Source organism: Mustela lutreola, chromosome 4, assembly GCF_030435805.1.
Source record: "Mustela lutreola isolate mMusLut2 chromosome 4, mMusLut2.pri, whole genome shotgun sequence".
Classification (NCBI taxonomy): domain Eukaryota; kingdom Metazoa; phylum Chordata; class Mammalia; order Carnivora; family Mustelidae; genus Mustela; species Mustela lutreola.
This window is the reverse complement of record NC_081293.1, coordinates 50,245,499-50,260,077: the sequence shown is the minus strand read 5'-3', so window position 1 is coordinate 50,260,077 and position 14,579 is coordinate 50,245,499. Positions and strand designations below refer to the sequence as shown.

At 37.2% G+C, this 14,579-nt stretch overlaps 1 long non-coding RNA gene across 3 annotated transcripts; it reads right to left on the bottom strand.

Moving 5' to 3' along the window:
* Nucleotides 1–448: 448 nt before the first annotated feature.
* On the bottom strand, nt 449–14,258 carry LOC131828789 (uncharacterized). Of its 3 annotated transcripts, XR_009352573.1 has the most exons (5): nt 14,094–14,258; nt 12,189–12,239; nt 11,725–11,777; nt 1,736–2,068; nt 449–1,282 (listed from the first exon to the last, which is right to left on the bottom strand). It is a non-coding gene; the product is annotated as an uncharacterized LOC131828789 (long non-coding RNA). The 3 variants fall into 3 exon arrangements; XR_009352572.1 differs by having other exon boundaries at nt 449–2,068; XR_009352571.1 differs by lacking the exons at nt 11,725–11,777; nt 12,189–12,239 and having other exon boundaries at nt 449–2,068.
* Nucleotides 14,259–14,579: the final 321 nt, after the last annotated feature.

The following is a 14,579-nucleotide window of genomic DNA, read 5'->3' as shown; positions in this document are numbered from 1 at the left end:
GATCAAGATGTCGTTCTTCACCAAAAGACCCTTGGAGCCTTTCTCCAGATAAATGCAGTGTGTTTCTCAATCTTCCACTGCCAGAAACACAGAGCTGTAATATAAGTCATTACTTCCCCAAACCTTGAAAAGGTGGTCATTTCACGTATCTGAACCTCAGGTTTCTGATCAGAAACAGAAGACGGTAACAACAATTGTTGTATCCCTAGGCAGGTATACAGATCTGGGTGGGGATTACCTGTCAGTCCTGAAGCTTCTTGCAAATGTTTGTAATTACCCTCTTTGCTTTGAGTACAGAGACATCCTCACTTACAGCTTCATGACTGGACATGACAAATCTCCAGGACCTGGGCTGGCCTGAGCCTGATTAATGTTGTTCATAAAAATATTCATCCATCAAGGTTTCCATTTGTAGCATTTAGTTGTGCCAAATAAGAGCCAGCCACTGGTTTCTTAGAATTACACCATCTAATAACGAATGCTGGAGACAGAATTTTTTTTTTTTTTTTTTTTTTTTTTACCCTGAAATCTCTTCTTATAACTCAGGGCTGATGAGTGCTGCCCTACATTTCTCGATGGATCCAATTTAACACCAGACGAAGCAGTGACTCAGACTAACTTAAATATCTCAAGACGAGTTTCACCTTTTCCTCTGAGGCCGTATCAGTTCAATTGCATAAGTGCAAATTTATTGAAAGTGGTTTGGTGCTTAGCTTTTCTCTATTGGCAGTAATGGAGTTTAAATTTATAGCAGGCTGATGAATTTCAGATAAGAGAACCATTACCTTACAACAACATTAAGGAAAAATATATAACTCCGATTGCTGAACCTCGAATGCGTATTGTTTGAATGAGGGGAGATGGATGAGGTGGGCTGACATTTGCAAATGCAATTCCTTTCCATCCTCACGGTGCTAGCCCAGGAGTTTGAAAGCATGGCATATTCCAGAAAGGGCTTGGGATAGTTCTGCATTACAAGTGCATTATAACAAAATAGCAGGAGTAGAATATCATCTAGAGGTGAGGGATTTTTTCTTCTCTTTAGTAATATAATTGGAGGTGTCTTTTGGCAATGCACCAAGACTGTTATAGGGCTTAGGTCGTTCATTTGGTACTTGTAATGTGCCTCTCCCATATGTTATTTTCCTTTTACTACATGGCGTTGTCTTCTTGCGGAGTGGGACTCTGGCATGGTGGAGATGAAAATGAAGGATACTCAGGATGAACGAGTAAAGCCTCAGAGAGACTGGGAGGCCCGGGCTTCTCTGTTTCCTTTAAGCTCCTGGTATAAGAAAAAAATAAGAAGAAACACTGACACAGAGTTATGAAAATCATAGTATATGTTCCAATGGTTATGCTAAACAAGTTAACTCTTTAAGTTAAAAAATATATATATTGTGCTGGGTGCGAAGGGGGCTCAGTTGGTTAAGCATCTGACTCTTCATCTCAGCTCAGGTCATGATCTCAGGGTCATGAGTTCGAGCCTTGACCATGATGGGCATGGAGCCTACTTAAAAAACAATGTGCTATGTCTAGGATAATCACCAAATTAATAAAATGGGGGATATGGAGACTATTTTTCCAAAATTGAGCACAAGTTTCTGGTCCTGTGATGAACCTTGTTTTTTCTCCAGTTCTGCTATGATCTTGGCAGCTGTATGAATAAGCTCACTCGGAGATACAGTTGAAGTCTAAATGTAGGATCCTTTGTGGGTTTACGTGTCACATAGCCTACCCGTAAAACCCTTACAGACAAGTCTTCCAAAAGGTGTCATTCTTGGGCAAGTTCTCCTTGGGTCTTTCCCTCCTCATAGATAAGATGCACGTGTGTCCAAGGCAGCGTAGAGGTGGGGCACGGTCAGCACTGCAACAGAACAGGTGAGACCTCAGACCCAAAGGCCTCCATCCATTTCCTCAAGAGGAGGGACCTTCCCACTGGTGGGGGAGGAAGGTAGTTTCTCCCACAGCCTCCGAGGAAGCCAGGAGCTCTTGGATGGTTCCTCTGGTTTCTTCGCTCCGTCTGAAGTCTGCAGTTGGCACCGCACAGGACCGACTAGTCACAGCCTGCCTGGAGGAGAAGAAATAAGGAAAAGGACATTCCGTTTCCCCCTGGGCCACTGTCTTCCTGAGGAGGCAGTGGCCCAGGGAGATGAAACCAGGAAGGTGGCCTCTGCCCCAGTGCTGCTGGCAGGAGAGAGACGGGTAGGATCCCATATAGGGGCCTTTCTGTGTGGCTTGCACGCTCTGTTCTAGGACACCATAGGAAGGCCAGCACTTAAAATGCAGTTAACTTCAGGAGAGAAACGTCAGTGCTCTGTAAGTAATACCAGAGGGAATTGTATGGAAAGAGTCTTTTGTTTTGCAGTTGTACACACAGCAAATTTGAAAGAAAGGGGACGGAATTCGGTTGGCTAGTTGTTTATTTGGAAAAGAACTGGCTATTAACTGAACTCAGCAAAGTTTGAATGAAATTAAATAGGCAAACAGCTTGATGTTGTGCCAGCAGTTTTCTCAGCTAACAAACAGCTCTGGGTGCAGCCCAACACTTGGAAAGGTTCATACGGTCATTTTGGTTCGAAGCAGTCAGCTATGGTCCCTGGTCATAAGAGCACAACAGAAAACACCCAAACTAATGTGGCCTTTGGTGGAAAATAGTATTGCACACACAAATTGCAGAACAGTATCCAATGTTGCACCAAGAACGTCAATTACAATTTTAATTTGGAGGCTCTGAGGCTCTATCAATAACCTTAAGTTGTTTGTTTGGTTTTTGTTATTGTAAGACAATGGTACACAATAAAATAATAAAACTAAGCGTAAGAATGATCACATTCCATTTTGATTCACAGACTCCTATAATTTTTAAAGTGAAAGAAAACGAGAGATCATTTAGTTCATTTTTTATATTTTACAGATGGAGAAACTGAGGCCCGCAGGATGATCCAAAGCGCCGTCCCTAGGGTGCCCATTCCACCTTATTCTCCCCGAGTGTCTTGGCTGACAGAAATTGACATCACAAAGCTTCAGAATTAGGAAGGACAGATTACTTTTTTCGGTCCCATTTTAATTTTTCTCCAAACTCATAAAATATCATTAGAGTGCTTTTTTAATTTTTTCTGAAAAGCAGGAAATCGTAAGATTGATAAATAGTTTAATGTGAACCTGATGGCTTGATTAATTAATCACCAAGCAGAGGAACCACTACAATTCATATGTCAATTCAGACTATTTTCGGGAAATGATTTGAATCAATTGCTAATGAAATTGAGAAATTTAGGAGCCGCTTTCTGACTTCCAAATGACAGGGCTCATATTTAACTCAAGAGACATGACAGTTAATGACAACATAAAAAGTGCCATGAATTATTTTCCAGATCATGGGAAAATTACAGCATCTCTCCATTGAAACAGCTCTCAGCTCATCAGCATGAAAATAAACAGCCTTAATCACATGCTAACAAATCTTAGATGCTGTTTAAAATCTAGCTTCTTTTTGAAATAAACAAAGACCATAATCCTTAGAAATAATTGTAATATTTCATAACCTCTTCCTTAACACAGAGTGATAGATGAACCCAGTCTAACTGATAATACAGCTGAAGCCTATGGAAAAAAAAAATTGGATCATCATTCTTAGATCTAATTATTTTAAACCCTTAAAATAGGTTGAGTTGAATTTTTCTTTTCTGTTTTAATTCATAGACTGAGCTTTCTAGTCCTGTTGATGTTTAAAAAGGATCTCTTTCCATAACTTTTCATTTACATCCAAACTCTTTAATTAATTTAAAGTTTCATTCAGATACAACAAGACAGTTATTGTGTCATAATGAAGTATCAATGAAAAGTGCACTGATCAATATTTAATCTGATTAAGGTGTATAAATGGCAATATTATTATGTAATTAACTCAAAACAGGATAAGTAATACATGCATGTTTAAATTTTTATTAATATATTTGTTAAGGATTTTTAGATCATGCTGTTTTATGGGCTTACTTGAGAGATATAAAATTAAAATGTTTGTCAAGATGCTACAGGCGCAACTATTAAATGTGGCTCTTAATCATCTTAACAGTCCTTAAGGTTCCCTTGCAGTTCTAATAGTCTCACTAAGGATGAAAGATGGTCTGCCACAAACAAGAGTCCACATGTAAAACCTTTCTGCAGTTGTCTTTTTGGTGGTGTTGTTTTGTTTTGTTTTAAGTTTCCATGCTGCTTTGCAAGGATGATATATACTAGCACTTGTAGATGCAAGAAAATCTGAAATACGTTAATACTTCTAAGAACATTCTTTTAAAGATCTGTATGTTGCTAGAGAGAAAAATGTATTGAACAGTAAATATCACTGGATTACTCTATACGTCTCATGGGACTTTTAATTACCCAGTTTCACAAATTCCTATAATAATATAATAATTGCAACTTGGGGGGAGAACTTTAGTGGGACAGTGACCAACTCATATAAAGACCATAATCGATCCATATGACTTTCAGAGCTTCAAATACATACCATTTCAATATGGGAAAACATTTAAACAAGGGTCCTTAAGCCAAATGGAAAAGGTCACTACGTATAGACATTAACACGAGTAGTGCTATGGAATGTACATTTGCACTGAGTTAATTAGGGTGAAGAATGTGTTCAAAGTTACAACACTGAAGCTCTTTTTTAGGGTCACTGCTCAGAAAATTTGCAATCACTTGTGAGTCCCGAAATTCTATAAGCAAACCTAGCTCTTGAACAAGAGAACCATCTACTGGAATCTACCCATTTCATATACAAGTAGATGTGTTTAGAGACTCTCTCTTTGGTCCTTGTGGAAAACCCAGAACCTGGGGAGACTTTATCTAAATAAATATAAAGATTACATTTGGTGGAATGATAATTTTATTCCAAAGACTTCCATTGCTTCCCTCAATCCTACCATTTTATCGTGGAAGGAATATAAGAGTTACTGGGACAATTTATTTTTCTCCGCCATTCCTAGTAAGTATATCTTGCCTAAATGTTGGAATGGCATTTCTATGTTTTTATCTCTGTGAATGAGGGAGTGAGGGATAACTCATACCTTATGATCCCCCATCTCTCCTATGAGTGATGATAACAACAGGGTTGAGTCATCATATATTATATACACAACATATTTTTCTTCCTCTCTCTTGAGAAGGGCTGCAAATGCTGAAGATGACAGTTATGGAAGATGAGAAAGCCATAAAAGGTGTGGGATAAGATGATCCAAAGAGAAGTAAACTTTTAAATACTTTTGTGTGACTGGTTGGTAATGAAGCCATTGATACATGCATGGCAAGCTAACAAGGAAGGCTGAAAACAATTTCATTCCCCTCTACATTCCCGTTTTGTGGGGGTTTTTAAACCATAATTAGAAATATCTTGAGTCTACAGTTCCTACTGTGTTGCACATCTTTTCTAGCTAGACAGCTTTTAGGACTAAGCAGTTGTTAAGGCAAGTAAGGGAAAGATTCACAAAGCCTTTCGTTTTGTAGGCTCATGTCTGATCCCAGCTCGACAGAGGGGGCTAAGGGATCTGCAATCAGTCTTAGAGCAAGCCGGCAGCCTGCACCTGTGGATGGGTGTATGGGGAAGGCAGCTAGCCTCTTCCCATACTGTCTCCTCACAACAATGGTGAAATGAGAATAATGCAAATTTTTTAAAAATTCTGAATATCAAAGCTGATATATTAAAGGTTCTTTGCCAATAAAGGAACAAGCAATCTTTAATTTCAAGGAAAAGGTAACAAAGGAAACCCGAAAAAAAAGGGGGGGGGATTTTGGTTGGGATCAAAGAACACGGCTGGGTTATTCAGGAGATTCTCCTTATACAGCCACTTCTGATTTTGATGAATGAAAGTTTTGAGTGGTCTCTTATATTATCCTCAGCTTTTCTTTCCAAAGAAAAATGGTTCTTTCTTTTTTCTGGTATTCCGGGAGTCTGTTTTTATTATTATTATTATTATTATTATTATTATCAGCTTTATTGAGTTACATTTAACCTACCAAAACCATGAATTTAAAACGTGCAATTCTATGGTTTTGGCAAATACAGATAGGCATGTAACAACAACAGTCAAGGTCTGGAATAATTTCCCCACCTCACAAGTATCCTCTGCCTCTTTGCTGTCAGTCCTTCTCATGCCAGCTCTAGGTGACCACTGGACTTCTTGCTGTGACTATTATTCTTTTTGCCTTTCCTAGAATTTTATTCCAGTGGAATCATACAATATGCAGTCTTTTGTATCAGGCTTCTTTCACTTATCATAATGCTTTTAGGATTCATCATGTTCTTGATTATTTTGAAACAGTATATGGTATTCCTCCAATGGACATGTCACACTATGGTTAACCCACTCACCGACCTATATACCTTTGGGTTTCCAGTTTTTAGCTAGCTATTAAGAACAAAGCTGATATGGGGTGCCTGGGTGGCTCAGTGGGTTAAGCCTCTGCCATCGGCTCAAGTCATGATCTCAGGGTCCTGAGATCGAGTCCCACCTTGGGCTCTCTGCTCAGCAGGGAGCCTGCATCCCCCTCTCTCTCCTCCTGCTGTTCTGCCTACTTGTGATCTCTCTGTCTAATAAATAAATTTTTAAAAAACTTTAAAAAGTTAAAAAAAATAAAGCTGATATGAATATTTTGGTACAAGTCTTTCATACATATGAAACAAACAGATACATGCTTTCATTTTCCTTGAATAAATACTCAGAAGTGGAAATGCTGGTCAAATGGTAATGGTATGTTTAACCTCATTAGAAACTGCCAATATGATTTCTTAAAGTGAGGGCATAGCTTTGTATTTACAGCAGCAATGAGAGGCCTGTTTCTCATCCTCACTGACACTTAAGTTTTTGGTCTTCCATTTTAGATGTTCTACTGGATGTGTGGTAGTATTTCATCTGATTTTAATTTCCCTTTCAGTTTTGTAAGGATACTTAGCAACTTTTCGTTCCTTCTCTCGTCACATACAACCTTTGGCGAAGCAACTATTCAAACCATTCGTTGTTTTAAAAAGTATTTTTTCTTACTATTTTATAGTAAGAGCTCTTTATTTATGGTGAATACAAGTTCTTTATCAGCTATGTTTTGTGAATTTTCTCCCAGAAGGTATTTGCTCTTTTATTTTCATAATAGCATATTTCTTAATTTTTTAAATTAAATTTATTTATTTTCAGCATAACAGTACTCATTATTTTTTCACCACACCCAGTGCTCAATGCAATCCGTGCCCTCTATAATACCCACCACCTGGTACCCCAACCTCCCACCCCCCTCACCACTTCAAACCCCTCAGATTGTTTTTCAGAGTCCATAGGGCCATCTGTACCCCAATGTTTATAGCTGTAATGGCCACGGTCACCAAACTATGGAAAGAACCAAGATGCCCTTCAACGGACGAATGGATAAGGAAAATGTGGTCCATAAACACTATGGAGTATTATGCCTCCATCAGAAAGGATGAATAACCATGAAAGACATATTTCTTAATTTTAATGAAGACCACATCATCATTTTTTGTCTTGTTATGCTTCATGCTTTTTTTTTTTTTTTTTTTGGTGTCCTATCAAGAAAGCTTTGCTTAACTCAAGGCCACAAAAATGTTCTCCATTAGATTTTTCTAGATTTCCTAGATCTTGCCTAGTTTTCACTCTTTAGTCCTGTGATCCATGATGACTTATTTTTTATGTATGGTGTGAGATAACAGGGGAGGTTAATTTTTTTTTGATATGAGGTCCAGTTGTTTCAGCACCACTTGATAAAAAGAATTTTCTTTTTCCCATTGAATTACCTGGCAGGTTTCTTGCAAATCAATTAACCATATAGGTGTGAGTCTATTTCTAGACTGTCTATTCTATTCCATTAAACTCTACATCTATCACACTATCTTAATTACTGTAGCTTAATAGAAAGTCTTGCCAATAGGTTACATACTCCAGTGATCCTCACTTTCAAAATTGTCTTGACTATTCTGGCCTTGCATTTTCATACAATTTTGAATCAAATAATCAATTTCTTTAAATATCCCATTGAGATTTTGACTGAGACTATCATTTCATTGAATCTCAAGATTAATTTTGTAAAATTTGACATTATAGCATTATTCGGTCACCAGATGTATGAATACTGTACGATTCTCCCAGTAATAGTTGGTAACTAAAACACACAGATTGTTCTATATTTATCTCTATTTAATGCTTACAATATTGCAAATGGTATCATTTTTAATTACAGCTCCCAATACTTGATTGCTACTATATAAAAATTCAGTATTATATTGTGACATTATATTCTGCCATCTTAGTTAAATCACTCATTAGTTTGCCTACCTTCTTGTAGATTTCTTGGATTTTCTACATAAATGATCCTATTGTCTGCAAATAAGTATAGTCTTCCTCATTCCTTTTAAATCATTTTACTTTTAGTTTTTTTTCTTGCCATATTGCACTGGTTAAGATCTCCTGTACAACATTAAACAGAGATAGTGACAATAGACATCCTTGTTTATTTCCTATCGTAGGCACGAAACTTTTGGTCTTATGAATGACACAGCTGCAGGTTTTTCATCAAGTTGAGGAACTTTCCTTTCTACAGCTGTGAGAAATTTTAAATCATAAGTTAATGGAGAGGCTGAATATACTTATCCATATTATTTAGGTATCAGTTATTCCAAAATTGAGTCAATGATTCAATGCAATTCCAACCAGATTTTCAAAATGCTTTCCAGTGGAAATTGAAAAGCTGTTTGTAACATTTTCGTGGAAATGTAAAGGATCTAGAAATGCTAGTACAACTTAGAAAAAGCTTACTTGAAAATTTGGAGGAACCATACTATCTGATTTCAAGATTTATTATTAAAGAAAATATTATTATAAAGTTGTAGTAATCAAAGAAGTGTGATATTAAAGTCAAGATAGATGAACAATGGAACAAAATAGAGAAACTAGAAGTAGACCACCCCTTGTAGATATGGTTAGTTTTCCTCTTTCAAAAAAGAGGGAAAAGTTACTTGGTGGAGAGTAAAGTGCCATTTTAACAAATGATGCTGGGAAAAGTGACATCAATATGCAGAACAAAACAAAAACAAAACTTTAATTCATATCTTGTAATATTTACAGAAATTAATTCACAATGTATTATGGACATAAATATAACACCTGAAACTATAACAGTTCTGGAAGAAAATGTAGAAGAACGTTTTTCTTAGATATAATACTAAAAGGAGGGGCACCAGGGTGGTTCAGTCATTAAGCGTCTGCCTTCGGCTTGGGTCATGGTCCCAAGGTCCTGGGATAAAACTCCACTTTGGGCTCCCTGTTAAGTGGGAAGCCTGCTTCTCTCTCTCCCACTGCCCCTAGTTGTGTTCCCTCTCCCTCTGCCTCTCTCTCTCTGACAAATAAATAAATAAATATCTTTTTAAAATTACTAAAAGGAGAAGCCATTTAAAAATGATAAACTAGACTATATCCAAATTAAAGACTTCTGCCCTTTGAATGATATATTAAGAGAATGAAGAGACATGACACAGATTGGGAGAACATATTTGCAAATCATATACCTAAACATATCTAAATTACAGGACTTGTATCCAGAATATATAAAGAACTCCAAATATCTCATTATAGGAAACAAATAATCCAATACTAAATACCCACAGACCATTAAGAGAGAGAATAGAAGTCCCAACATGTAACAGATGTTGTAGAGGAAGGAAGGGAGAGAATAAAGGGAAAATAATATTCCAAAAGACCACTGATAATTTCTAAAAATGAAAGAAAGGCATGCATTTAAATTAAGAGGGATGGCAGAGCCAAACTACAATACAAACCCCCCCACCACCAATGCTATGCTGACATATTAGAGATCTACCACAGGACATTAGCAAGAGAAAATCTACTTATCTTTACAACTTTGCTTCAGAACTTACTTTAAGAAATCAGGTAACACTAGATTTGTCATCAACAATATTGGCCACAAGAAGACAATGGAGCACTTATAACTGCTCAGGAAAATACTTTAATTCTAGAAATCTATACACACACATTGTGATTTCAGAGTGAGTTTGGACATCAAAGGTCCATAACTTTAGATTGTTTCTGAAAATAACTGCTTCTCAGAGGATGAACTACATCAGGAAAGAAAATGAATCCAGACATAAGCAGGAGTATATGGGAAGATACAGTCAACTGAGAAGGAAGAACCACTGGTTGTCAGGTCTAAGTACATATTTATTATGGAAAAAAAAAAAGAATTTTAACAGTAATATGAGCTAAAATTCCAGGCAGCTACCACATGGGTTGGTAGAAGCTAGGGGGAAAAGTGAGGAAAATGAAAGTGTTCTATGGTTTTTTACATTGCTCTAGAGGAAAGACAGTTACTAATTAACTGAATCAAGACTTTTAAAGAAATAAAAACTACAACTAATTACAGAATTGTTTCACATAGGGAGTGCTCAGTGAATGTTGTTTTTCCGTAACAGCTCTTGACAAAGTTTACCATATTTTGGATATGACATTTTGCGGGGGAGGGCAGTAGTAATGACTTTTTTCACCTGAAATGCACTAAGTAAATATACTTTAAGATGTGGTATTTCAATGTTGTATTTTTAAACAAAGACACATTAAGCAATTTATTAGACACACTTTCTAGTCAGAGAATATCATATGGAACGAATTTAAACTGTGGGTCATGGTTCAATGAACCAAAACATTTTTATTTGGGAATATATGCCAAGTAAGAAGGATAAAGAACAGCTTCCTCTTCATCTCGTCAGTCTGTTGAATATGTGTGCATTATCCGTATGTTTCGATGTGCTTTTGGATTTAGCCTTCATTTTCTTAGACAGATGTTTTTCTGTCCTTTGATTTTATTTCTAAGAGCTTGCAAGATAAAACATGAACTCTAAAATGTTAACTAAGAAAGAGGTACAGAATGATGAGGACACCTTCCAGAAAGTGAATCCTTGCACCTCTCCTCCACCATCTAGCATGCATTCTGGAATTTTCTTTTCATCTTACAGTCAGCACAACAAACTTGTATTACATTATATATCTTATTGGTTTTAATGATTGCTTCTACCTTATATAAAGTTGTTCGACTTGTTCAATTTACACATCTTTCTGTTTGTGCAAATTGTGTGGGTCTCTAGGGTTGAAATGGAGCACATTTTTTTTTCAGTAAAATTGGTAGATATGAGTCTATCTCTTTCAGCTGACACTTAAAGAGCTACAAGCTATCACTTAAGCCATTAATAAGAAAAAGCTGCACAAAGTAAAAATCAACAATTGTTCTTAAAGCTATCAGAGAACTTAGGTACCAGAGCGTACGGCCACTCCAAAATCTAGAGACAGGTGCATCCAGAGAGATACAGCACTAGAGACATACTTACCTGGAGCTGAAGCCACTAGAAGCCATAAATTGTGAAACTCCTTCCTTTACTAGTGATTCTGATTGCTATAGTCTGAGTGCTAACTAGCTTGATCATGACAAACTGCTGGGTGCTGCAGTCAGAGAGCCCACACACTTTCTTGGGTTTTCCTTCCAGGAAACCCACAGATTCTCGCATTGAGGATCCAAGAAACATCTTCTATGGGGCTGACAAAGAGAGGGGAAAAGCAGCAAACAATCCTCTCCTTTCCTTTTCCATAATAAAGGCTTATTTAATCTCAGAGATGAAATACTTCATGACACAGCAATACGGAAAATTTCTCTCACCCGGGGAAAGAGATGTCCTTTCCACCTTACTCTCTTCTAGCACTCGTATGTCACTGAGGGAAGAGAGGAAAAATGAACTGGGACAGAGCTTCCAGGAAATGTCTTTGAAACTTGACACAGGGAAAGTGGGGGGAAGTTGTATGTCTTGAGGAGGGACAGAAACACTTGTGAAGGCCACACTATGAGACAGAGGTCCACTAAATGACTGAGACGTCTTCCCTCGCCCACACCCAACCACCACACCAGCAAACCTTTGGTATAACAAAATTGCAGCTGAGAAAGCTGTAGGACGGAGACTGCCTCTGAGAAGTAATCCAAAGAGAAGGCTTAAAGCCAAGGGAGGAAAAAAAACAAAGATGCTAGACAGTTACGGAGTCTCTACTCCCTATAGGTACAGCAAACATTAAACACAGCCCAACTCATAGCCAGACTATATATATCCTCCATCCAAAATGTCTATTTACCTCAGGAGTTATTATTCATGCATGTCAATTTTCAGCATAAAAACGAAAAACCTATCAAAAGGCAAGGAAAAAACAGTTTGAGTAAACAAAGCAATCATCATAACCATATTTCACATAGACGCAATTAACAGATAAGGAATTTAAATGAACAGAAAAGAAATTTTAAGTAACTGATTAATCTGTTAAGGGTTCTAATGAAAAAAAGAAGAGAGACAACATACAAGATCAAATGGGTATTATTAGCAGAGTGGGGAAAACTACTTTAAAAAATCAAAATAAAACATTAGAAATCAAAAACACAGAAATAAAGAATGTCTTTGACAGCTCCCAACTGGGCGCAACAGAGCTATAAAAAAAAAAAAAAAAAAAAAACAGTGAACTTAAAGATAGGGTAATAGAAACATCCCAAGTGAAACACAAACAGTAAAAAAAAAAGTTCATCAGAATATCCAAGAACTGTGAGGTCCAATTCTCACAAGCCAAGACTGTTAAAGAACATCCCAAACCCATAGTCATTTGTTTTGTAATCCAGTTGGGCTGAGCTGTTGGTTCCCAGACAAGTTTTCCTTCTGTAGACCTTTATGAAAGCTTGAGTGACAAGCTTTGTGAAATGGCTCCAGTCCTTCACTATCTCTGTCTTGTGCTCCCTGAAGGGAATCAGTTCTGAAGGTGATTCTAGAATCCATTTCAAAAATATGGGAGAAAAGACCGAAAATGACTCCAAGTGAAACATCTCTGAGGTTTCTTCAGGGCAAACTCCCTAAAGGGAGAGGAAAATTCATTCCCAAGGGGCCATTCTTTATCATAAGAGGGGAATCCTAGATTTTTGGAGTTGGAAAAAGCTGTGAACAACATCCTTGGACAAGATGTGGAGATCATGTCCCAGAGAGATTAAACGACTTGTCCAAGGTCATGGTTTCTTAGTCCCAGAGAGGAAACAATACATTTTTCTGAAATAGCACCCTTCTTACATTTTAGTCTTTCACCCCTTTAGCAAATTTAACCTTTTCCAACAGCTGGTGAGATAACCTACTGATCATACAAGCTAAATCAACACAAGGGACATATCTCAGAAAATGCCCCCAAACTGCTTTCCTTTTCATTGTTGAAAACTGTGAGATGAAAGTCTTTAATAACTCACTGCACAAGAGGACCATTACTGTCAGAATATACCACTCAGCCATATATTATAGCCTTTTACTTCTCCACACAAAATTGCTTTGAAATTTACATTTGCTATAAAGGATTCAAGTCCATCACTATTAATTTTCTTCTACAAATTATGTTTAATTATCACCTCTTTCCACCTAGGAAGAAACCCCTCTTGTACTCCTGTCTCCATATAGCTCTCAAGAAGAGTTTCCTCAGCATGAATCTTTGATGCTGGTTTTATATCCCTTACTTGCCCTTCCTCATCAAACTCACACAGCCTACTTCGAGATATGGAAATGAATGGTTTGCCTGGCTCCGCATTTCCTGCATACATATGAAATCTGGTCTCTCTATGCAGGAAAAAAGAAAGCTAACATTTTCCAGCTTTAGCCTATGGACAATTAAGCTAGAAACATTCCATTTTAAAATTCAAAGCAGCTTTGAAAGTTGGCCCATGATTGATTGCTTAACAGCTCATATACTACGTCTACTAAAGAAACTTCTTAGAGATTCAGCTGTCTTTTTGCTGTTTCAAGAATCACCTTTATTCTCATGCAGTTTTGGAGCCCTAGATAAAACTACTTTAAAAGAAATAGAGAGAGGAATCCAAAAAATTATATTATTTTTTTCCTTTAATTTTTATGCTTCCTTACTACATGGTATCATAAATAGCGTGGTGCTGGGAGTCAGAAACATCAACAGTCAGATCATAACTCGACCAAAAACTTCCACAACTTCAGGCAAATCACTTACCTCTGAGTCCCTGTCTCAGTCCCACCTTTCAAATTTGACTAAGTTTAACGTGTATTATGCTCAGCACATTCAAGGAATTCAAACCGTAATTGTCTTCCCCTTCCAAATTCAATGAAGCAGTACTTTTGTCTAAAAACTTTTTGCTGCAACTGATCAAAACTCAACTCAAACTAGCTGAAACAAAAAGGGAATTTACTGATTTACAGAACTAGGAAGTTCTGGCATGTCTCTCTGGCTTTAGACGTAGCTGGATTAAGCTTCCCAAACAATGTTGTCATGGCTCTCGATTCAGTTTATCTCTGCTTGCAGTTGTTCTGAACTGACCAAAAGCCTGGCAAAATAATCTGTGTAATTTATACAACTTTAGCCCCCTTTCAGCAGACCCTCAGTCGAGAAAACTGTCTCCTCCTATTTATATATCAAGTGCGGGGAAGTTTCTTTTTTTCTTCTTTTTTTTGTTTTTTCAGTATGCCAAGATTCATTGTT